A 25,074-nucleotide genomic window follows, 5' to 3' on the forward strand; every position below is an offset into this window, starting at 1 on the left:
TTAAAATTTCAAAATATGATTTGGGGGGCACAAATCACCTCATTGCCAGTATCATGCCTGTTCTCACGCCATCCTCACCTGCTGGCCCTACCAACTGCTCAGCAGACAGACTCTCCATCCTTCCTTGTAGCATGAGGTCAGCCACTTCATATTTCTGTTTTAAACTCTGGGGATGGAGGTTTGGAACCTCCAACTACATAGAGGAAGAGAAGGAGAGAAGTATAGGGATACTCTAAGAAAAATGAGGGGGGGGGGGAGATTATGGAAGAAATGCATGGTAAGTTGCATGGTGGCCTCCACAAGAGGTGTCCACATCCAAATCCCCAGAATCTGTGAACATGACCTTATTTGCATATGCAACTAAGAGTCTTGAGAGCATCCTGAGTTACCCAGATGGCTCCAAATCTTAAGACAAATGACCTTGTAAGAGACATAAGAAGAGACAATGTAGACACAAAGGAGAAGACAATGTTGAGACAGACACAGTGAACGATGTCATACAGCCCCAACCCAAGAATGCCAGAATCTAGCTGGGGACAAGGAAGGGTTCTCTTCCAGAGCCTCCGGTAGGAGCTCAACCCTGCCAACACCTGGACTTTATACCTCTGGCCTCTGAACTATGAGAAAATACATTGCTGATTTTTTAAAGTTCACGGTCGTTTGTTAATTACAGAAAAACAATGCAGAAGGAATGAAGGAATTGTCCTTTGCAGGGACCACATTGAAGCCCACATTCCCCTCCAGCTCTGCTATATGCCCTGCTGATGCTGCCACTTTTCCCGAGGTACAGTTTATTAAGGAGTGTCAGTATTTGTCTCATATCTGCTCACCTCGGCTCCTACACCTACATTCAGGCACTCAAACCTGTACTTGACCTCAGCAGTTTATCTCTAGGAGGAAAGCATTTGCTGTGTGAACTGGGTCTAGCTAATGGAATTATATCAAGTCAAACAGCCATCATTGAAACTTCAGACTTTCAAATAACCAAATAACTGATACTCTTGTGCACATGCCTTGAAGCTTTTAATGACTTTGAGAGTGAAGTAGTCGGTGCTGCTCATACTGGATTAGGAAGTGTATGTTGAAGGATTCTCCCTAACATGAAGACTGCTCCTTGCTTTAGTTTTGTGAGTGGTTTGGGCTTGCATGGTTTGGTTTTGGTTTGGTAGTGCCTGGCATATCCATCACATAGTAATAACCATACTATTTGTAGACCAAAGTGTAGGCTCTCCTATGATCCTTCAAGATTACCAGGAATATCACTGCCATCAATCTGAGCATGCCAAATGGGGCTTGAGAAGTGTCAGAGGAGAGTGTGCAGTGCATGCGTGGTGTCTACACTGTAGAAAGGGACACTATTAGGAAGCCATTCCAACCCAGGACCTTGTGGCGCAATACTTCATTGCAACAGTGAGAGCAGATATCCAGGATGCTACCCCTCTGCTAGCAGATTCAAGGAGATAACTGTGAATGACAGCCACTTCCTACTGCCTGGGCTCCCTAGTGAGCACACACCTGTAATATCAGCAGCTCAGGAGGCTGAGGTAGGAGGATCATGAGTTCAAAGCCAGCCTCAGCAATAGCAAGGCACTAAACAACTCAGTGAGACCCTGCCTCTAAATAAAATACAAAATAGAGCTAGTGATATGGCTTAGTGGTTGAGTGCCCCTGAGTTCAGTCTCCAGCACCAAAAACAACAACAAAAACTGAGTCTGTTTAGATAAGAAAACTCAAATGCCAATCACCTTCCTGGATTTGGGGTAATTGACCTACAAAATTCTATGTCTCAAGTTTTCTTCTGTTTAGAGTCTCCCATGTACTCTTTTTTCATTCGTAGTATCATTTTTCTTTGCAAAATCCCATCACAATAAAAAATTGTCACAGGACTATTCAATTTCCTTTCTGTTCCTAGTATTTTTCAGGATTAAATATTGCTTGTAATAAGTGGGTGATCAGCTGGGCTCAGATCTAATATCTAGCCATTTTGATTGGGAGGGATTAGGGTAAATGACCATTGGTTTATTTTTGGTTTGTAAGCTAAGTTTTAAATTTACTTTTGTATCCACTTGACCCCCTTTATTCTTTATCTTCATATCTAATTGTTTTCTACTACTTATTGCTGAATAGTTCATATAGTTATAATATTGAATTTTGTGGCATAGCACAAACTCACTCACCAAAGTTTAAAAGTAATTAAATATCAATCTCATAAATTTTAGTTCTATACACTCAGTGGAAACCTACAGTATTCATGCTGGAGCTCTAGGTATACTAATAATAAGAACAGTTCCCTCCATTCACAATGTCCACTATGGTAACAGAGAAGTGGGACATATTACAGAGCTCAGGGTATTTTTATAATTTATAGGAGCAGTGTTTTCAGTATCTTGGGAATTTGGGGAAATATCTAAAACACAAGCCAAATTTTATTAGAATAATTTCTCAATATCTTTGATTTCTCATGTTCTTTCTCTTGAATTAGAAATTCTATGTACTATAAAAATACAAAAAAATATAAAAGGTACCAAATCTCTTTATCCTGCAAAAAATTAATAAGCCCATGAGCAGAAATTAAACAATAAGTTTTGACATAGGCATCAAATTTTATAAACTAATACCATTGGAAAAAAATCTTCAAGTGAGGACAAATGCTGGGAACATATTTTTAAAAGAAAAGAGAGTGTTACTTTTGTTGGAAAGGACTACTATAAATTCCCTTGTATCCAGGACAGGAGAGTATCTCTGAAGAATAGGGAGACAAGGATATTGTAAGATTTTGTGCAAACTCAAGTCCCTGACCTATAATTTGGGGCCCCATTATGTGTTTTGGAATTAGAAAGTGAGAACAGTTCAGCTCAAGCTGCATTGGGCTGGCTGCCTCCTCAGTTTACCTGTCTCCACATGAAGGTTTATATAAACAAAATCACACCCTGGGGAAGCAGTCACCCAGAACCCTAGAAGACTCACTGCTCAGTTCAGTAGTTAAAAGAAGAATTGAAATTGTTTATTGGAAACCAAAAATTGACTTGCTCTTAGGTACCAGGACCAAAATCAGCTTGGGTAACGAAATTAAGTGAATTTCAAACAGTGAACTTCCTTCATTTAGAAAGCTGTCCTGAGAATTAACTCCCATTGGAGTAAGATGAAATTTTTAAACAAATGAGATGTCCTCCTTATATCTGTGAGCCAGCACACGTGGGAAATCAGAGGGAGGTTGCATATATTGGATGATAACATGACATGTGCATTTGAGAGACCTGTGTACACAGCATGAGCTGCTCCCCTCAGTAGAGCTTCAGATATGCAGGTGTCTATTTTCTCTGACTATCGCTTTTTCATAATAAAGCTATTTTCTCAGTTCTGGTTTTTATCAATATTAACTCAATTTTCCATGAAATTATGATTTCTTTGGTAGTAAAGATGTGTGGGGTGCTAAGGGGTAAGCATAATAGTCGGTTTAGTGACAAGAATCTCAGGATCAGAGAAAATGACTCAGAGTGAGTCTCTCAGCATCCCAATTCTCTGGGAAGGGAATGGGTGCCGTCTTGAAAAGTTCTCTCTTCAGATAAGTTTGGGGAAACCTAAGCTAAACTCTGTTAATCAGGCTAACTATGCTATGTTAAACTGAATGGAGCCTTTACTTCACTAACTGGAAATACATTTGCTATTGCATTTTATGTTAGTGACTTGAATATCAAGTGCAGCATTTCCAATACTTATGTCAGCAATAAAACCCCTTTTTAGCACTCCCCATCTTGTAGAACTTCTCCCCAGAGCTGTCACAGAGGCAAGTGGCAAGAATAGCAGGATAAATGTGAACACAATTCACAAGAGTCAAAGCACTACTGCATCTTAGATGTGTGGCCTGAGGGCCCCACTCAATTGTTTAATAATTTATCAGTAGACATTAGGTTGCTAGATATCATCCTGTCCTCAATTGATAACATTGCTGGGAAGGTACATCAGATACACCAACTAACAGGATGCAACTTACAGTGGATGTTTGTAGGATGACTGACTGAATAAAGGAAAGATAGAAGTGTCGCACAGATAGAAAAGTACCCGTGAAAGAGCTCAGAGAAGGAGTGAGGGAGTAGGTTTGAAAGGGGAACTTGGGAGCTTTGGATCTACAGGTACCAAAGCTCAGAAGAAAACTGCAAACCAGCACATGTCATTCAAACTCTACAGACTGTATTTGTCTACTGTATAAATTGGAAATTTCACCTGCCCCTTTTATACCTCATGGAGGTGTAAAACTAAAGAGAACAGATGTGACTCTTCTTAACAAAAGTTAAGCCACCATGTAAGGTAACCTGTGAGAAGTCGAACAGAAAGAAAACTGAGAAATCATTCCTTCTCTGGATATACTTAATTGAGGCTGATTTTTACTTTGGCAGAGGTGGAAATCAATTGGAGAAACCAAGAACAGGGAGTGTGTTTTTGTAACCCATCGTTAGCTAATTCACAGTAACCATGCTATCATCCCAGTGTGCTCAGGTCAAGGGATGGATTTCAGATTCTGTTCCTGCAAACAAACTTTTTTTATGGAAATGCTGATCTCAGTCTGTCTCAGGCAGACTGTTAGAATGTTGTCTTCTGAAACTTTTACCCTTGAAGAGTGCTTGGTTCTTTGATAGATAGCAATCTTGCTCTAAAATAAAAAGCCCTTTCTAGATTTCTCCCCTGAAGCTAGAATCAGATAAGTTAAACTTTTCATCTTTATTTTCTTTCTGCAAAACTTAAGCAATTAATTAAGATAATTTGGGGGCTATTGTGCTTAATATCTAATCAAATTATTGAAATCCTGTTAAAATGTGTCATCTCAGTTGCTTGCTTCATTTTCAAAATTTCTAAAAAATCAACTTATTTTTAGATCAAAGAGGTGCTCCAGTGAACTTCTTGTTAATTAACTGCCATTTTTATTTTTAGAATCATTCTTACGTGAGTTAATTATGCATATATTAGCTGCCTTCTTGTGTTCCTTACAGCTCTTGACACTTCAACAGTGCGAGAAGATCTCAGAATCTAATTCAGTGAATTCCTCTGGATGAGACCTCAAGGTGCCCTCAAACACAATTCCTTTTGTCTTCAACTAGATGAAATAGATTATTTGGGGGGGTGGTAATAACTCTTGAAAGAACTGCATACATATACCATAAACCTATAAGATGCTGCCTTGTTCAATATTATTTCTATTCAGAGGGCTGAATTATTCTTTGACTTATTTTCTCAGGCCAACTACTTACTAATTTGGGCATGTGAAATATGTTTTTATATGTGTTAGAAGTCAGTACTAGTCTTTTAAAAATCATAGTTATTAGGGGAAAAAAAACATAAGGAACTTTAGCATATCTTCTAAAATTTGTGTCAACCTCTGCCTATAGTATCCATTGGAGTCCCTGGTTCTCACTGATCCCTTCCTGTTCTGCCTTCTCTCTCTGAATAAATCTCAAATCAATTAAAACGATGGGCAGATACATAAAAAGGTTCATTTAAAAAACAATGCATCTCATGAAATATTTATTCTAATCCAGCAGAAGCAAAGGGACAGATGTGGAGATGAGCAGGTTCCAGTTCCAGGGAAAGGGACTGACATGATTAGACCAGAGAGTCCTGTATCGCCACTGCCGTATTCAGTGTGTGAAAGGGAAGACAAAACGTGGAGAAGAGAAAGGGGTTTTCACTTACAAGTTATTGCAGGGAGAAGGATTTAAGAACTAAACTTCCAAGTTTAGAATAAAAAAAGCACATAATTCCATTTATAAAATTACTTTTAATTGGGTCCTGGTGAGCAAACAAACCTTCTTTCACAGGCTCACCACTCACTGCTATTACAATCATCCTTTTCATTTATGTGACCAAATAACCTAACAGGAGGAAAAGTTTATTTTTACTCATGGTTTCAGTCCATGGTGGACTGACTCCTTGGCTCTGGGTCCAAGTGAAGCAGAAAATCATGGTGGAAGGGCTGGAGAAGAAAGCAGCTCAGAACATGGCAACCAGGAAGCAGAGAGGAGCTCTGATCACCAGGGATAAATTGTGAACCCCAAAGGCATGACCCCAGTGACTCTCCTCCTTCAGCCACAGCTCACCTGCATGTAGCTATCACCCAATTAATCCTGATCGGTGGGGTTACAACTCTCCTAACCCAGTCATTTCACCTGGGAACTTTCTGGCCTTGTCTCACACATGAGGTTTGAGGACCCTTCCTATCTAAACGATAATAGTCACGAACTAGTATTGCCAGGGTCAGAGATCAAATTGATTAGGAATCAGGAACTGAAAGAAAGTGCTTCAGAGATCTAAAGTTTGGGACTAGAGCTAGAAAAACAGAGTGTATTTCTTTTGATTTTTTTGGCTTAGTTTCCTTGAGCTTATCTGTGCCATTTTGTTCTGTTTTCATAATCAGCCCACACTCTGTGAACACCATCATGATAGGGACAGAGCTTGGGGTCAGTTTTCCTCCTAATGCCGATGTTCTGCCCCTAAAATTCAGATTGAACCATAGATGTCTGTTTAGCAGTTTTCTTATTTATGTAATTTCATTATTAATGTAATGGTTTGTCTTATCTGACCAGTTGCCTTAGGGATGGAAAGCAGTGTTGATTTATTTCACAAAGACCTGTATGCATGGTTATCAAAATGAAAGTGATATGACACTAAATCTTAAGATTTAACTTTTGCTTTGTGGCATTTTATATGGCAGAAATATTCAGTTCCCTTTCAATTCAACTACTGAGAACAATAACCCAGAAATCTCTGTTGCAAGATTCAGATCTTACAGGCTTCACCTGCATTACCTATGACATGGAGATTGTCTCAGCTGTTGGAACTCCCAGATGTCAGTGCTCCTGGCCATACTACCTGTAGGGCTGGGACTCCCCAAGCCACACAACATGAACCAAGACAGGGTCCTAGGAGGACACCTTGCACACCAATTTTATGTATGAGATATACTCATTCTTAATGGACTTGTCATGTCAAGTTATATTTACCTTTAAATATGATGTCTCTAGCACCGTCACAGTTACATACTTACTCAATTATATTCTGGTTGGAGGAAGGACAGATTATAGTTCATTATCAACCATGAAAACCTATGTTTAAGGAAAGATGTTTACAGAGTAGTGAAGATATTTTTATTTATTTGCAATCAAGAATTCACTAGTCTTTTCTTACTTTATAAGTAAACTCATCAACATTAGGAAAACTCAATGAAGATTTTAACATGTTTCAATTGTTTTATTCAAATTCATTATGCACAGGTATTAGAAACTAGGGAAATAAGGTCCACTTCTTCTCAAGCTTTCTATAGCTTATTGGCCCCCCTGCAAATGTCTTGTATTATTTTCTTTCACATTAACACACAGCTAGACATTTTTACCTGAGGCTTTCTACCTTGTAAATAAAAACACAGCCCATTACTCACAGACACACTCACATTACGACTGTTGACTGTCGTACCTGGCATAGCAAGGCAGGCAGACTGCAGCCCCAAGATCTCTAGCCTATCTCCCACACCTGGGATCCTGTAGCCTTGCGCTGCAAAGGAGAGCTGAGGTGCTAATCAGTTAATCTTAAAATAGGGAGGAGGCCCTGGATCACGCCAGTGCACTCAACATGATCCTAGGTGTTCTTAAAAGTGGAAGAGGGTGAAGGGGGCAAACAAGAGGGTCAGAAAAATGTGATGTGAGGGGGATTCAATCTACATCATGGCTAGTTTCAAAGACAGAGGATGAAGGCTACCTGCAAGGAATGCAGTGCTCTCCAGAGCCCAGAAAAGGCCAAGAGCAGACTGTCACTAAAGTGCCAGGCACACAGCAGCCCTGCCCACTCCTTGATCTTATCCCAGTGAAGCCCATGTTGTAACTTTAGTCTATGGAACTGAAAAATAGTAAATCTGTGTAGTTGTAAACTAAGAAGCATGTGGTGATTTGTTATGGTGGCAATAGAAAACTAATTCACACAGGACAGGCTGTTCCTCTACTTGTAACTTTTAAACAATGCACCCAAGTTGTTTCTTCAGACATAGAGCAGACTCAGAGGTAGTTGTGTGAGATCTGGGGCCCCACCAGTGTTGCTCCTCCCTTGTCCTCCCAGAGAGCCCTGTTGTCTGCCCAAGCAGCAACACAGATGCACACACTAATGAGGTCAAGCCTGCGACCCACCTGCAAGCCTTTGGAGAATGTCTACGTGTGCCTGTGCAACTGTGTTGAGTGACCAGCCTTTTAGAAAAAAAAAGAGGACATTTGAATTTCTATCGAGAAAGTTAACTGCAATAACTCAGTAGAATTTTCAGAACTATATAAGGTTAAGAAGAGCAAACCTTTTATAAAACAGCAGTTATAAAATTCAGTGTACTTGAACACCTGTGTACTTTTATCATTTTAAATAAATAATGTGGGCTTGTCTGAAATAAAAACAGAATTGATAATTTAGTTGACTTATATTAATTCAAAAATGAGGAAATAAACCTTATCTTGTATAAAATACATCATGATAACAAAAGATTTATGACATTAAATGCCCCAATAAAAAATGTGGAAAAAATAAAAATACAAATAAAGAAAAATTTATTACACAATAAACTCAGGGAGGGGACACATCTCTCTTTTACCTTCAAATTACCAAAAATCTAATGTTTGCAAGGGGTTTGCTTTATGTAAAAATATAACATATCTCTTTCTTTTAAGTACCAAATATTGAAACCTCTTCAGATGTACTTTAGGGTCTTTGAAGAGTCTTGGTACTATTTTTTTCTTGCCTTTGCTGATGTGACGTGCACTTGTATTCCTTTGCTGCATAGTTTTTTAACCTAGAAACCAAGGCCATTAGTTTATTTCATCACTAACCGACTTTGCATTTCCCTTTACGAAAAGATTTCATGAGACAATTGTTTTTCATAAAGGACAAACAGCTGAAATCATTCTTAGAGTATGTCTTCATTGGAACATTTTTAATTCTCTGATTATAATTTTACATATAAAGAATCAATTGTTTTCCTAATCCATTGAAACCAAGGATTTCCATTTAATAAGTTCACCCAGAGTATATAAAAAGTACGCCAATCTCTTGACCCACAATATGTTTATATGCACATAGAAAATAAAATCCCACAAGATCCTTAGGCAAGCTGGAGAATCCAGGGAAACTTATAACTGTGTTTCTCCCTATTAAATAGCTGCAACTTTCACCATGCTTGTCCAGCCCAGTGTGGGCCCAGGGGGTCCACTCTAAGATTTACCAACACCTTATTATTATTTTACAAATATTTTTACTGCCCTTACTTTTACCTGCATTTCTATGGGACTATGCTAGTTTTTTTATTATTGTGAAATAACTATAGGGTCACAGGAAATTGTAGACACAGTGCAATCTCACAGTATACACTGTGTCCAAATTGGCCTTTTTCCTTAGCACAGTGATGTTGTGATTTGTTTACATGGTACCTGTATTGTTCTTTTTAACATTTTTATATTTGTTCTTTTCAGTTATACATGACAGTAGAGTGTATTTTGACATTCATACATGGAGTATAACTTCCCATTCTTGAGGTTGTACATGATGTGGAGTTACACTGGTTGTGTATTTATGTATGAACACAGGAAAGTTATGCCCAGTTCATTCTACTGTCTTTCCTATTTCCATCCCCCTCCCTTTCCTTCATTCCCTTTGTCTAGTCCAAAGTACTTCTATTTTTATTTCCCACCCCATCTGCATATCAGAGAGAACATTCAATCTTTGTTGTTTTTAATTTTGTTTTAATTTTGGGGTTTTTTTCAAGGAGGGAGTGGTGGAAGGAGGGTCCCAGGGTTTGAACCCAGAAGCACTTAACCACTGAGCAACATCCCCTGCCTTTTTTTTTTTTACTTTATTTAGAGACAGGGTCTTGCTGTGTTGCTTAGAGCCTGGCTGTGTTGCTCAGGTTGGCTTTGAATTCGTGATCCTCCAGTTTCAGCCTCCAAAACTGCTGGGATTATAGATGTGTACCACCATACCCGGCTGGCCTTTGGTTTTATGGGATTGGCTAATTTCACTTAGCATGATAATCTCCAGTTCTATCCATTTACAGGAAAATACTATAATTTCATTATTTTTATGGTTGAGTAATATTCCATTGGGTATACATACCACATTTTCTTTGTCTGTTCATCTGTTGAAGGACACCTAGATTGGTTCCATAGCTTAGCTATTGTGAATTGAGCTACTATAAAATTGATTTATCTGCATCATTAAACAGCATATATTGTTTTGTTTTCACTCAGTAATATTCCATCTATTTTTGGTAGAAAAGGAATATTTCCTGCAAGCAGATCCTTTCAGATAATTCCAGAGGTCAGAAATCTTCAGACCAATCAGAATGAATTTATCAGATGTCAATAAGCATTCAGTTTTCTTTTTTCAATAACTAACAATACCATCTTATGTGCTTCACTAACTTGGTCTATAAGCACGTAAATCAGTTTTGAAACAAACATTTTGCTTATGTTATCTCCTGTTTGACAACAGATTATCTGGATAGGTTAAATATTCTTATAGGGCATAAATGACTAGTTTTTATGACAAATTGAGCTCCAGACATTCCCCAAAAGAGAAAGGAGAGATAGAACTGCCCACTTGCTTTAGGTAGAGCTGCAGCTATCTATCCACAAAACATTGCCAAAGACAATAACCTTCCACTGCAAAGGGGAGAGAAAATCTACTCACACTTATGTACAGATACCCAATCACATAGCTATCAACCCTTCACTTTGATTTCTTTATTCATTGGGAAAAAGTAAACTCAGAGTAGAGACAGGATTGGGGAGTGATATAGGAGGAGGAAGCACCATCACTGTGACCCCGACAGCATCTGGCTGATGTAACTATTCAGAAACTCAGGAGTCTATTGAAAACTTGTGACTTCCAGGGAAAGGCTTATGTAGTAAGTTGTGGTTGATTTTGGTCCATATTTGCTTTTACCCCAGCAGTAGCTACACATCTCTTATCCTTTGGCCCTCAACCCTATGACAGGCAGCTAGAGCTGCTTACATGCAACTTCCAGAAGCCAGGATTGGCACAAGGGACCCTGTCCACCAAATATTGGAGATCCGTGCTTTCTACTGATATCTGCTTCTGATCACAGAGATGCCGGCAAAAGGGCAGCACTGTTCTATAGGTGCACACATACCATGGTGCAAGCCCCACTTTAGCTGATATTTCAAGGGCTTTCACTTTTTTTTTCTGTTTTTCTTCTCTTAGGAGCTAGTCATTAAAAACTAGGATGTTTAAAAGCAGCTACAGAAATTAGAAAGTCAGTGTGCATGCCCAGGGAAAGATGCAGGCTCAGAAATGTCTGTGAAAGCTTAAGTTTATACCTCAGGTTACTCCATAGTTCAGAGAGTGCCTACAATAATTAAAACAAAAACAAAAGTGTATTAAATCTGGGGAAAGGGTAAGGATACGATTTCCAGAGTAACAACATTATTAGGTTCAATTTTCTATAATAAATTCATCATCATCATCATCATCATCATCATCATCATCATCATCATTATCATCAAGGGTTACAAAGAAATAGGGAAACATGGACAATTTAAAGGAAAAAAAAATAACCAACAGAAAATCTCCTTGAGAAAAGCTAGATGGTTGATCTACTAAACAGAGGCTTTAAAACACTTATCTCAAAGGTGCTCAAAAAATGGAAGAAGACTCAAAAAAGGTCAAGAAAATTATGAGCGCACAAAATAGAAATATAAAAAAGATACAAAATTGAAAAACGAAACCAAAATGAGAAGTACAATAACTGAAATGAAAAAAATTAAAGAAAAAACTAAAAAGTTCAAAGGCAAATTTGAGCAGACAGAAGAGAGTATCAGTAAATATGAAGGTCAGACCACTGACATGATTGAGTCTGAAGAATAGAAAGGAAGAAGATTCCGGAAAGAAGCCAATTCTAAGGGATCTGGGGGTCCATCAAGAGGACTCAAGGTCACACTGAGAACCCAGAAAGAGGGAGAGAAAAGGGTAGAGAGAATGTTAGAGGAAATAAGGGCTGAAAACTTACCAAATTTGATGAAAGGCATAAATATAAACATCTAAGAAGTTCAATGAAATCCAAATAAAATAAGGTATTTTGCAAAACCCATCATAATCAAATTGTGGGAAGACGGAGAATCTTGAAAGCAGCAAGAGAAATAACTCATCTCATACAAGAGATCTTCGGGAAGATTAACAGCATATTTATCATTACAAGCTACAGAGGTCAGAAGACTGACATATTCACATGCTCAAAGGAAAAACAAAAAGACCTTATCAACCCAGAATCCTGTGTTCAGAAAAATGTTCCTTAGAAGTAATGGTAAAATTAAGATATTCCCAGACAAGCAAAACTGAGAATGATCATGAGCACTAGACCTGTTCTGTTAGAAACCCCAAAGGGAGTCCTTCAGGTTGAAATAAGAGAACACCAGGCAGTAATTCAGATCCCAAGAGGAGTGAAAGACCTCCATAAAGGTAAAGATGGGCAATTATGAAAGCCAATATTATTGTAACAATAGTTTATAGCTCTACTTTTTTATTTTCTACATGATTGAAGAGACTAATAAGCATAAGGAAGAAAACACATATTAGTCTACAAGCTATTTTGTGGTAACTTTGGTTCATAGCTACACATTTTGTTTTCTATATACGTTAAGAGGCTAATATATTTTAAAAAGCCATTATCAGTTTATGTTTTTGACATGTAATGTTCAAAGGTATAATTTTGTGACATCAGAAACTGAAAGGGATAGTGTGTCACCATAAACAATCAGGTTTTGTATGTTATTGAAGTTAACCTGACACAAATTCAAAATAGAGTGTTATAGCTTTAGGATGTTGGATGTAATTCCCATGACAACCACAAAGAAAGCAATGAACCTGCACAAAGGAAAAGGAGAAGAGAATTTCACGACAAAAATATCAACTACACACCAAAGAGACAATAATGCAGGAAATAAGGGATTTAGAGAACAGCAAAATGGCAGGAGATAAGTCCTTCCTAATTGGCAGTGACTTTAAATGTAACTGGATTAGACACTCCAACGACAGGAATCAATCATTTGCACACAAAACCATGATCCAAGAACCTGTTAACTGTAAGAGACTAACTTTAGATCCAAAGACAAATAGATTGACAATAGGGTATTTATGCACCATATTATAGCAACATTATTGACAATAGAAATTCAACTGTCCATCAATAGATGAACAGGTAAGTGAAATGCATGAGGAAGAAAGTAAATTCTGACAAACTACATATGGATAATCCTTCAGGACTCAGTGCTCAGTGAAATAAACGACCCACAAAAAGACAAACAGTCTATGATTTCACTCCATGAGGCATCTAGAGTAGTCAACTTTATAGACACATAGAGTAGAATAGTGGTTCCAGGTGCAGAGAAGAGGGGAGAGGGGAAATTAGTGTTTAATACATAAAGTTTCAGTTTTGCAAGAGGAAAAGGTTCTGGATATGGATGGTGGTGATGATTGTACGATGATATGAAGGTACTTAATTAATATTGCTTAAAAATTGATGATGTGGTACATTTTATGTTATGTGTTTTTTAATCACCATCAAAAAAAGAGTTAAATTAAAAAAAAAAACAACTTCAGAATGTCTCAGCAAAAACTCACAGGTCACTCTTAGCAGCTCCAGAAACAGAAAGGCCAAAGAAGCACCAAGATTTCAAAGACAAAGAAGTTGTGGGTTCCTGATCCTGGGTTTCTGTCTATTCTGCCTAATCTTTCTTTAAGAAAATATATTTTCCCAGTCAATTTGAGACATTTAAGTTTGGTATAGTGCACAAGAAAGATCAGCTAACAGAGAACTGTGTCAACAATCAAAAGAAATACATAATCAGTGTACGAAGGAACTTAGGGGACTTTTCTGTTGTCTGACAACTTATAAAGCATGGGTGATTAGACCATAAAACCACTCAAAATCCCTGCTTCCAGTGGGGGAAGCTGAATGGTAGCATGCACATCAATACCAGAAATAGGCTTAGTTCAGAAATAGAAATAGATTCACAAGCAAACACAACACAGAAGCAGAAGCAGTCAGAAGACAAAGCTCTGTCCCCCATCATGAAAGCCCCCTGCAGTCTGCACACCTAGCCACACCTCAGAGAGCACTATCTGTGGGCAGCATGGTTTGTTAGGTCACCCGAGTGAGTCCACTGGCTACCTTGGGGTGCCCAGAGCTCTAACCAGAAAACTACTAGCAAGAAGCATGATAAAGAGAAAATAATTTTTATTTGTAATCTGTGAAAAGAGTCTGAATTTACAAAATGGTTTTGCTGAATACTAAACTCATGGATTTGGAAGAAATATAGCAAGTTACAAGGCTGTGCTTACAGGTCTGTCACTGATGGAACCACAGATTATAATTCCACACAGTTAACGATATCTCCAGTAGGTATCTCATATTTGTACCACCAAATTCATAGATAAGGTCCTCTCCACTAGAGACCAAGCACTGCAGAGGAAACAGCCTGAGGGTTCATTTGTACTGGGAACTCTGGGAAGATGGACTGACTTGTCTGGTGGTGATGGTGGTGTCAGTCTTTGTTTTGTTTTGATCCAAGCAAGTGAAGAGCTTTTCTCTCTTACAGTGTGGCTCTTACTAGTGGATCATTGGAAGCATGTTTTCTCCAAATAGAGGCAGGACAGGGTGTCCTCTGTGCCTCACAAACCTCTGTCTCCTTTGAACATGATAACCTGCTTGTCTTCTGATAGGATTTGGCTGACAGTTCTCTCATGTATCTAGTATAATGTGTCTTGGCTGATTTTCTAGTATAATGTGTCTTGAAATTTACTCTATGGCAGAACACCTGAGACTGAGTCATGTATAAGGGTAGAGGATACATTTTGGCTCTCTATTCTGGAGGCTGGAAAATCCAACACTGGGCATCCACATCTGGTAAGGCACTTGGGCTATTGCAAATAATGGTGGAAGGGGAAGGGCATGCTGGCTCCTGCAGGGGTAAAACTCTCAAGGGACAGCCTCCCTTTGTAACAAGTCACTCTTTCAGAAACTAATCCAACCCTTCAAGAGCGAGAACTCATTCAGTCCCAAGAGATGACATTAATCCTTCATGAGAATGGATTTAGTGACCTCAGTGCCTTCCATGGGTCTCATCGCCTACCAAGACTGTGACCAAGTCTCAACATGAGTTCTGATGGGAACAATTCATGTTCAAAACTAGCACAACTAATTTTGCACATTTTCCTTTGAGTGAAAAAGTAAAATTAAGTTCACTTGCCCATTATTATTGAGCTTTAAAGTTCTCTTTGGTTTTCACTTCCCACTTCACTGGCAAGCTGAAAACCTTGAGTCATCCTTTTTCCATTACCTCAATTCTGCATTGGACTCCAAGCCCATGGACTCTCCATCATGGTGTGCTTCTCTTCTCCAACATCCCATAGCCACCTCTTAGTAGTCACACATCCATATCATTTGGAGACCAAAGTCTTGTACTGACTGTCATGTGGCCTCTCAGTGTGAACCATTGTGAGACTGCAGTCTGTATCATTTTCTAATTTTTAAATCAGAGAAAATCCAAAAGAAGTGGGAGTGGTGCATCCACCACCTGATTGCTGGTGCCTGGGTTATCACCTCCTATGCCTCATGCCCACCTCTCCTCCAGGGTGATCCCTGTGCTCCATGTCCTGTTTTGCATCCACAGAGTGCCCCAGGCCCCATGGAGCCACTGCTGAGCTGCAGATGCCTTTTATGTCCCTGGGCCCCTGCAGAACCTCTAACCTGTTCCCCCTCAAGATCCCTAGAGAGACAGTCACCACCTGTTGTCCCAGCCACTCCATCCTTAGCCATAGCAGAACCTAGCCTTTATCATTTCTCTCTCTAAAGAGAAACTTTTGGGTTCAGTAACACCTGCCTATAATCCCAGAAACTCAGGAGGCTGAGGCAGGAGGATTTCAAGTTCAAAGCCAGCCTCAGCAACATAGTGAGGCAAAGCTCTTAGCAACTCAACGAGACCCTATCTCTAAAATATTCATTAAAGAGCTGGGTATGTGGCTCAGTGGAAAATTACCCCTGTGTTCAGTCCCCAATATCCACCCCCCCAACAAACAGAAAGAAAGAAAAGAAAAGAAAGGAGACAAAGAAATCAACAACTTGACATCTTGATGATGATAAACTGTGAAAATTAAGGTGTGGCCCACTTTCTTTATTATGAAAGGAAGTTAACTCCGTCCACCTCTGAAGAAATTTCAGGCCTCAAGGACCCAAAAGCCTGCATGAGAGTTGGAGGAAAGGGGACCTTTATTCTTATTTGATAAAGTAGGAAAGTTTTTTTTTAGCTTTTTCCAGTGTTTTGAAACCTATGGAAAAAAGAAACAAGGGGCCTGGGACAGTTACAGGGATAAACCTCTTTGAGTTATAGTGCTAATAATTTTTGCAGTTCAGACAGCTTTATCATCAGGGATAAGGTCACATGCTTCTCCCACCTTCCATCTGACTGCTGAGAACTTTCTTCTTCATGCCCCAGAATTCTCTTTGTTAAATAGTGACTGGTTGGCCCCTGACGTTCAGAGCTGTCCTAAATGTCCACCTCTCATGTCTGGCCTGCCCTAACAACTCCAGTCCACCCTAGTGCCTTTCTTCCTTGAACTGATGTTATGAGCTTGCCACCCAAGGTCACTTGTGGCCATAAGCATTCTATGTTCCATTTTTCCTTCCCACCCCCTCAATTAGCCTCAAAGTTTTTAAACACTAAAAAGAGCTTTAGAAACTTTCCTGGCTACCCAAATTCCATGTAAATGTGGGATTCAAATTCTAATGTGAGAAGATAGTATTTTTGAGCACATACACAAAGGTTAAAAAATAATAATAAATAAGGTGCACCCTTAATATAATTAACAAATTTCTTCCTCATGGAATAATTTTTCTCTCAGATGATAAAAAGTGTAGACTAGAAGATATCTCTCTGGATAAGCAGACTACATTAAAAATCCCCAATCACCTAGTAAAACATCAGTGAATTTTATCAGAAATATTAGAAATCCAACAATTCTGGTGCATTTCCCAGGATTGTCAACTTGTGGTGGCTTAAATTAGAGTGGCTCCTTATCTTTGTCACATTGTGGGTCACATGGAAAATGACAGTGTTTGCACTGCACCCTGAGGTGAAGGAATAGGCTGCTCAGAAGGGTTCCTGCCACCTGAATATGACAGGGCCAACTGTGTCTCCTCCAGGGCTCAGGGTCTGGGAAGCCCTGATAGAACTGCACATTCAGGTGTATCAGAGCTCATTTGGAGGTGACAGTAGCAACCAAACTAAGAAACACTGCAGCCAAACCTTTTCCTGTCCTCATTTCTGCTTTCAACATTGACAGCGTCCAAGGTTACAAAGCCAGTCTTCCGTGTTGCCTTGAGTGTGAATGGCATCATAGGCACAGGGATTGGAATAGTTTTAAATTCTGCTGCCCTTTCTCGAGAGAGGAGAGAGAGAGAGAGAGAGAGAGAGAGAGAGAGAGAGAGAGAGAGAGAGAGAGAGAGAGAGAGAGAGAAAATGAACATTCATCTTCTCACTTTTGTGGTTCTCAAATGTATCTTCTCATGGTTTATGGGATGAATGGGCTGAGAGAAGGTCCCGCATGCTGAGTGCTACAGAAGTAAACTCTTAGACCACGTTCAGTCTGATCCAATGACAGAGAGCAAGTTGCTCAGAGGACTTTACATGTACAGATATCTTCTCCAAACTACTGTGAGTGCTGTCATTAGAGAAGAAATATGCCATATTGCAGGGGTTTTCAGGAAACCAGTTTTGTCAGATGCTTCCTCTGCCATCACCAAGTAGATGAAGACACTTTTCTATTTCAGTAAACATCAGCATTTTCTGTCCACACTAAAATAAGCCACTAGAACACAGGATAAAAGCAGATACCAAAATTACAAGGGCCTGTGTTTTATTTATTACTGCCTGGAATTAAGATATTGCATATTCCCTAGGGGTTCTATTTTCTGGCCCCAGGCTCTGTGCTTTAGAGAATTTAGCAGCAAATGCAAGAATCATTTACAGTATATGCTGGAGGTAAAATGTCCACATCATTTTGAGGAGCTAGCCAAACATGTCTACTGGGGGATAGGGAATAAGTCAGGAATATAACTCTGGACACTTGCCAATTTCCCCCCCCCCAAATTTAAGAACAGCCAACTTTGCTGCAGGCACTCATTTACTCACTTCCATAAATAAATTTTGAAAAACAGAATTGGAAGCTGCAGGTGAGATAAATGAATTGTCTTGCCTAAACTGCTATTAAACTAAAATGGCTCTATAATCATGTCATTGTAAGTACCCTTATCATCAGGAGTAACCACATTAATAATGATAAAGTGAATTAAGTAAGCAGAGTGAGATTTCATTTCTTATGCAAATATAAACATGCCACATTAGTAAACATTGGGTGACCCATACAATAAAATCCCATTAGGCAAATCCTAGAGATGCAAGGTTACCCTGATGGACCAGGTACCTAGTTAGATAGCACTAAGCAACTTCTCTGTGCTATAAAGGAGTCAGAACTCACTTGCATGATCATGTTTTCTAGACATGTGTGGCGTGACTCCTGTTCAGTAGTATAGGTCCCAAGATTGGTCCTGGCAAGGCATTTTGGGGGTTCTTAGAATCACACATTTTCTTGACTTTTGTGAATACATCAGGTAGGAACCTAGTGATGGCTAATGTCTAGTGAGTTCTGCATCCTCATTAATCACTGTGTCAAATGCACTCCCTACATTTACTCCTTTAATTTTTAAAATATCTTGTAAATCAGGTATCATTGTCATTCTCGTTTATAAATGGAAAAAAACAAACCTAAGCTTAAATGAAGTGACCCATGATTCATCCTTGATGTATCTAGGAGCAAATTCCAGGCGCTCACCATGAGGAGATTGAGTCGGCTTTCTGCATCCATGCATTCCTCATGCTTGGATTCAACTACCTGCAGATCAAGATAAAAAAAAAAAATCGTACCTGTACTGAATATTTATAGACGTTTTTCTTGCCATTATTCCCTAAACTATACAGTGTAGCAACTATTTACATAGGATTTACATTTTGTTAAGCTAAAAGAATCTAAAGATGACTAAAAATAAAAAGAAAAATGTGATGTGTCATTTTATATAAGAGATATGAATATCCAGACTCTGGTAACCATGGGGTGGAACAGGAGACTTCTAGAACCAATGCTCCATGGGTTCTGAGGGAGGACCATTGTGTTCTCTATGTGTATGTTTGAAATCACCCTATAGTCAACACTCAGAGGTGGGAAAGTGACACTACTGCATCAACCAGCCTCTGTTCTATTTTTTCCTGAACTTTCTTTGTCTGCTTACCCTCTCCTCAACTATTCCCTCTGTTTCCTTTTCCAAAGGCAAATACGCCATGCGAGACCTGGTCCACAGGTTTCCCGGAGGGAACAACAGCAACAACACATCGAGCAAGGCCATGTCCAACGATACGGTGACTGCCGTCTGCTGCACCCTGCACGAGGTGATCACCAAGAACATGGAGAATGCCAAGGCCTTGTGGAATGCAGGAGGCATCAAGAAACTGGTCGGCAACTCCAAGAGCAAAGGAGACGAGTACGTTGGCTGGTGTCGTCCCACCTCCACAGGGGCAGAGTTGGTTCTAAGTGTGCCGATGGATAGCACTATTGAATGTCACTCAAAACCATTTTTCTCTCATAGTCAAGAAAAGGAAAATGGCAGATGGTTTCCAGTTTTCCTTCCTCACCATGAAAGCTGATCTCACTGTTAATTTTGATTTGATAAATAACTTGTGAGTTGGCGATGGCCATGAAATTGGAAAGGTAGAATTGACATTCTTGACATTCCAACACTCATGCTAGTGTGTTGCAAGAGACACTCGCTTAACCTTGAGGCATGAAGACTCTTCTTGTTACTGTCCTTGTGTGGTTGTGAGTCCAGGTATTGACGGACCTGTACCCCTTCAGCTCTGCATAGCAGCTCATCATGCAGCACTGACCAGGAAGAAGACCGTGAAAGGCAGTCAGGGTAAACTCAGTCCTATCCCACCACCTTGCCTTACAAGCTGTGTCTTGGGACAAACCACTTAATTTAACAAGTCGTTATGCCCATACTTTGCAATCTAAAGCCAAGGAGGAAGCTGTATAATATTCTTTCAGAAATTACTGATAATCAAGCCCAAAAGGATGAGAAGAAATTTCCTAGCCTGAGGAAATGGCAGGTAAAAGGGAGAGCTTTCAGACAAATGGAATAAAAAGAGATAAGACGGGGTGTCAAGCAGCTGCACTGCCACAAATGGGAATGTTTCCCTGTGTGATTGAAGAGCCAAGGGTATCTTAGTGTACACAACTAAAAAATATCTCCACCAGCCTGGGTGCTAGTATATTAGAGAGAGCTGTCAATTTTTACAGAAACCTGCACCAACCTTAATTAAAGTTTGCTTCCTGGAAGTCCCTCAGTGTAATCAAAGAAGATTAATAGGGTGAACCTTTTGTTATTAGGGGTCTGTCTGCTTTTAGACTTTTCATTCCTTTACATCTAAATGCTAAATAATGTTTCTTTCTTTATTAGAAACTTTGAGAAATACACTTGGAGACTTTCTGGAAATGCTATCTCATTATCTAACTTAATTCAAGATGCTACTAATGTGTTTCAGAGATTTCAGTGTTTCTGTTTTAAGCACCTTGAGAACCTATTTGGAAATAGGTTCAATCAACAATTCGGCATTAGAATTTGATTACTTTCCTGTATCAGATAGAGAAGGCCCACAGGACTCATGCAATAATGGTGCAGATTGTTGGCTTGAGTTATAACTATATATGGTTGGATGGATAGACAGAGATACTGTATGACACGCTCCCCATCTATACTGCATGATGATTTGTTATGCAGCAATGAAGGGCACAGAGTCAAAGGACATGGATCCATCAATACCTAGACTTGCAACCATGCAAGGGACAACAAGATAACCTGTAGGTATGTATGTAAGTAGCTAGGTAGGTAGATAGATAGATAGATAAATCTCATAATGTTATGCATACACTGCAGGTTTGTGCTTTTCTTGGCATAGTTTCAGTAGGTGCTTGGGATCTCTAGTTGGAGTGCACAGAAACACTCTAAAATTTTGTCTATGTCCATGAGGCATTTAAAGATTGAAGTACTTTCTCTGAATTTTAAGACTAGGGAGTTAGGAATGATACTCCATTCCTTCCCGTGAGCTTCTCTATGGCAGTGTGCCTCACTATTGGAACCTTATAGAGAAAAGATGGTTGACTCAGTTCTATGGTCAGAGACAACTGTTAATCAAAATTACTAAAAATCATTTGAAGAAACTATCTGTGATACAGTATGTATACTTGCTGCCAATACAAAAAAAAATGGACCTGTTATATCTGGTCCTAACTTGATTATTATTAATGGGAAGGCATTTTCACTTGAGATGATCTCACAAATGTCCTTTAATTTGACTAAAATTTTCTCCATGGCACTTGTTCTGTCTTATTGTTCCTTGATCTTCTTTTCAATGTCAACAACCTGAGTTCTTGAGTTGCATAAGAAGTGTTGAACTGGAATGAATTATGTACCTTTTCAATTGTATTTCTCCAGCTTAGGAAAGCTCATCCATTTTTCGATACTGACAAATTTTTAAATATATATATTGATTAATTGATTGCTCCATATTGCAGCATGAAACTCACTAAATTCTATCATGACAGGAGATATTGAGATTCCCATCACCTTCTAATGATATTTTAATAAAAGAGAAACTCTTTATTGACAATAGATTTTTTTTTGGAATTGGGAATTACTTCATAACTGGGAATTGTAGGAGTATCAATCCATACTAGGTAATTAATAAAATACTTGCAAATAAGTCCACCCTAAATTATTATTTAAAAAATTACTTCCAAAAATAATTTTAGTTTATATCTGATTTTTATTTGAAATAACATTAGAAGTCACTGGCATTAAAAGCATGCCTAGCTATGATCCTCCATTTTATGTATAGATCTGTTTTATTTCTAAATATATGCAAGCCTAAATATGCAGTGATATTAACCAGGCTGGTGAGTTGGCCATTACCATGTGTTAGAAGCACAACACTCACTGCATCTTGGGAGCACAACCAATGGGACTGGGATCCTGCTGCTGGTATGACTGGTCAGAACAGTCACGCCAAAAGCCACACCAGCTGGCATCTTCAGCCACCCCTGATTTGACAGCTCTGGTGAAGACCGGACATTGTGTAATTGTTATTAACTCTGGTAGGAGTCTCATACTCACCATTTTGAAGTCTTGATAATGTTCTTTTCACATCATTTTAAACACCCATCATGGGCATTCTATCATGTCTATTTCAAAAATAATATTTTTCCACTTTTAACAGTTGTATAGGAAATAGCATTGAATGTGTCCCTGTCTTTTGTCATAAGACAGAAAAGCTATTAGCAGTCTCAACTGTTACTTGTCAGAAAAGAACTCTGTATTGTGTCTTGGGTTATAATCACTTGTCACATTAAAAGCACTCAATGTTCAAGTCCTTCAATCAATACTCATTGTTTTTCAAGTAGAAGTTTATATGATACCAGTCTAGTGGATGAATCAAAATTAAAGTCTTAAAAGAAGGCAATGTTTCTTTGACCTTCACATATTATTATAACACTATGATCTATTGGCATTTTATTTAAGAAGTTAAAAACTGCTATTTGTTACACATCATAGTCTCTTTCTATTTTATAACTAGGAAAGAAGTGGAACATAAGAATTACACTGTGTCAGAGAAATGTTTTATTGAATGTTTCAACTACACTATTACTACCTAAATTTTAATATGGTTTCCTCTTAGGTTGCTTGAGTATCATCACAGACAAATACTTGGCCAACAGTGACAAAATGCAACAAAACATAGCATCTAATTTTTGTTCAACATTGATTATATAAGAATGGTAGGTACCTTTATCTGTGTCCAAAAAAGGTCTAAAATTCTGTCTTTAAGTCAAAGGAATTTAAAATTACATTTGGAGCACAATACTATGATAAATTTTGAAATAATTTAGCAACAATTCATTTCAGGAAAAGAAATGTTAAAAATTGGAATTTATAGAAACTCTATATTTGTTCTCTTTAATTCCTTGATGTAACTAATGTGGCCAAAGTTGAATTTCATCTCAGTAATCATAGCAATGGCTGTTATACTTGCCCTTCAGTGAATGGATGAAGAATCCTCAAACTAGGTTGTCTAAATGACAAACGAGAAGACCTAGAAAAATAGCAGCCACTTGCTTCACCATATATTGGCATCCCATAATTTCACTGGAAAATGCATATCCTCAGAACATCTATTTACTTCAGCTGTCAACTGAAAACTCATTCTGGCCCATCTACCATCTTCCTACTTTGTTTCAAATACCATTTTATTTCAAAGGCATCTTTGTTTTTAATTCAGATATTATTGCTAGCCACTGCAACCAGTCACCTTCAGGAGTAGTTATCACATTGGAGTCTTCATGAATAGTAATATCTTGCTGAACACCCAGGAGTCAGCATCCACATGAGGCAGGGGTCCGCTGATTATGGACCATGGGCCACATCCTACCAACTACTTATTTTTGATAAATCACATTCATTAGAACACAGCTATACCCATTTGTTTAAATATGACTCTTCATGTTCCAGTTACTGTTAAGTAATTGTGACCAAGATCATAGAATATTTACCATCTGACCCTCTACAGAAAAAGTGAACTGACTCTGTTAATGTTAGTCACTAAAATATTTCTCTGCTTGTAAAACCAGCCTGTTAGTATACAGAATTCCTGAGTGGATTAACTTAGATTAATTCCTGAGTAGCTTCCATGACCACAGGTCAAAGTGACTTCCAAGAATTCAATTGAATTAAATTGACAGGAATTTATTAATCTAGTTTGTATTTTGAGATTCAGATTGGCCCTGAACCTAAATCAAAATATCTAGTTATATTGTCATAGGTATTTCAAAGGCATGACTTTGAACAGCAGTTATCAACTTCCTGTCTAAACATTTCTGTGACCTTGGTTTCTCCCTCTGCACTATGGTCCAGAGGCCAGAACTTGAAGTGCAGGTAAGGCTTTATAGATTCTTAGACAAATGTATTCCTCTACACCCATGTCAGAGTGTGCCCACTTCAGCATTCACTGCCAATCTTTTGTGGATGGCCACAGCAAGTGTGTAGTCAACGCTGGTACGCTCTCATGCCCCAGTGGGACACTGTTCTCTTATTACCAGGTGTTCCACAAAACTGCCATCAAAACTCCTGAAGCTTGTCCTTTCTGATCACTGTTTCTTTTCTTTCTATTCCATTTTGTAGTCAAACACTAAGTCTGCATTCTGACTACATGTCACTGTTCCTGTGTTTGCATTTTTAAAAACTCTTTGCCAAATTGTAATTTCTTCCTACCCATCATCTTAGTGGATGTGTGATGAGACCACGGATGAGGACTGGTACAAAAATCCTTTGCAATCCCCAGGCAGAGAAGAAAATAGTCAGCAAAGCTGGGAGGACGTCTATTTTGACCTTTCCTGACATGTCAGGGTCAGTGCAAGCCCAGTTACCACTCTGATTGCATTTCCTGTCTTTCCTTTATCAGACACTCTCCAAAAGTGGTCAAGGCTGCATCTCAGGTCCTAAACAGCATGTGGCAGTTCTGAGATCTGAGAAGTCTGTACAAAAAGGTAAGGTTTGCTTTACCTACTTGACTCAGGAGCTTCACACAGGCTTTGGATTTGGATAAATATTTGGCCATAACAAAAGGCACCTCAGATATGGACAGCACTAGGCCAACAGCCTCAATAGCCAAAATTCTACTGAAACAAGATCATCAATGAAGTTGCAAAAACAGGACCAATATGTGTCCCCTCAATACTCACCAAGATCCATGAACCTTTGGGAGTGGACAGAGCCACACTCAAAGAGTCTTATCCAAAGTTGTTTTTTGTTTGTTTGTTTCCCTAAGTGATTGTGATTTTTTAAAAGATGTTTAATTAATGCATAGTAATTATATGTAT

At 38.8% G+C, this 25,074-nt stretch overlaps 1 pseudogene; it reads left to right on the forward strand.

Annotated features, from left to right (window-relative positions):
- Positions 1–25,074, forward strand: part of LOC144256029 (catenin delta-2-like) — a 67,769-nt pseudogene that overhangs the window by 13,400 nt on the left and 29,295 nt on the right.

The sequence above is a fragment of the Urocitellus parryii genome, chromosome 7 (assembly GCF_045843805.1).
Source record: "Urocitellus parryii isolate mUroPar1 chromosome 7, mUroPar1.hap1, whole genome shotgun sequence".
NCBI lineage: Eukaryota > Metazoa > Chordata > Mammalia > Rodentia > Sciuridae > Urocitellus > Urocitellus parryii.